Consider the following 1,472-nt stretch of genomic DNA (forward strand, 5'->3'; position numbering starts at 1 on the left):
GAGCTACAGGCGTGCACTACCACACCCAGCTAATTTTTTGATTTATTGTAGAAATGAGGTCTCAACAAGTTGCCCAGGTGGGTCTCGAACCCGCGGGCTCAGGCAACTAGGAATGTATTCTAAGCATACAATTAAATTAAGACTTACCTACCTAAATGTTCCTCATAATTTATTATAATAGTAAAACATTTAAAATTATTTATTTTATTTTTGTGGAATCAACAGTCTTCATTGGGCTCGGACCAGGAGGCCGTGGGTCTTGAGGACCTCAATCTTCTTCTCCACCTTCTTTTTGGCCTGTTTCTGTAGCCTTATGAGTTGTTTCTTCTTCCAGCAGTGAATCTTGGCCTTCTCCTTCCTCTTCTCCTCTAGAGTGGCTGTCACTGCCTGGAACTTCCATCCAACTTCGTGAGCCAGGTGCCCCAGGTAGGCAAACTTCCTTGTAGGCTTCAGACGTACAACCTTGAGGGCAGCAGGAACCACCATACACGTTTTCTGGTCATAAGGTGGTGAGATCCTGTCAAACATCTTGAGGTGGTCCAATGCAGTCTGGCCTCGGCTTGGTCTTGTGGGGAAGCATGCCTTGCACAGTCTGCCAAAAAATTCGGCCAGGAGCCCGGAAATGGTACGGGCCTTGGGAAGGGTTGGTGTTTGTCTGCTTGTAGAGGATGGCCAGATAGTTTAACTTGTTCCTGTAGAAATTGCCAGAAACGTTGATGCCCTCACAGTGCACGACAACCACCTTCTGGCCCAGCAGTACCTGCTTGGCCACAATAGCCACCAGGCAGACCAGGAGATGGCCTCGGCCATCCTGCACCAGGACCTGCCTCTCCACCATCTTCGGCAGTCACGTGGGAAAGGAGGAAATGTCTAAATTATTTAAATAACCAAGAATAAGGAACTAATTAAATATATTAAGATACATCCAAACAATGAGATACTATTCAGTCATTAAAAGTGATGTTCCGGTGAGTAAACATTAACATGGAAAGACTGTTCATAACGTATTAATTTAAAACAGCAGATTACATAATAGCATGTGTGATCTGATACTTTAGCATTGTTGTGTTTATTTATTTATCTATCCTCCCTGCTCTCCACCCCCACCCCCCCACCCCCACCCAGGTACTTGGGTTTCTTACCTGAGTATATTCTCTCTCCAGTTGCTGCTCCATGCTCCCTTGCTCAGATGCCTCCTTGGCTCCGGTCAGCCCCTGCCTGCCCCCCAGTCTCCAGCAGGCTTTGTGAGCAGCCCTTCCGCAGCCCAGGTACCTCCCAGGGAATCCCCTTTTGCTTCAGCTAGGCTTGCTTTCTGTCCTGTGGTCAGGAACCCTCACTGATAGGTTCCACAGTGATATTTTGGAGAAGTGATACAGAAGGACATATTATTAGGAAGCGGTTTTAGAAGAGATGAGACAAAGTATTCATAGTAGCTAACTTTTGTGGAATTAAAGGGTTTTCCTCTTCTTCTT

The 1,472-nt window shown here is 46.3% G+C and overlaps 1 pseudogene; it reads right to left on the bottom strand.

The window, feature by feature from the left end:
- Positions 1 to 220: 220 nt before the first annotated feature.
- Positions 221 to 838, bottom strand: LOC103268185 (annotated as a pseudogene).
- Between the last annotated feature and the right edge of the window lie 634 nt (positions 839 to 1,472).

The sequence above is a fragment of the Carlito syrichta genome, unplaced genomic scaffold (genome assembly GCF_000164805.1).
Source record: "Carlito syrichta isolate Samal-C Ts95f unplaced genomic scaffold, Tarsius_syrichta-2.0.1 Scaffold308800, whole genome shotgun sequence".
NCBI lineage: Eukaryota > Metazoa > Chordata > Mammalia > Primates > Tarsiidae > Carlito > Carlito syrichta.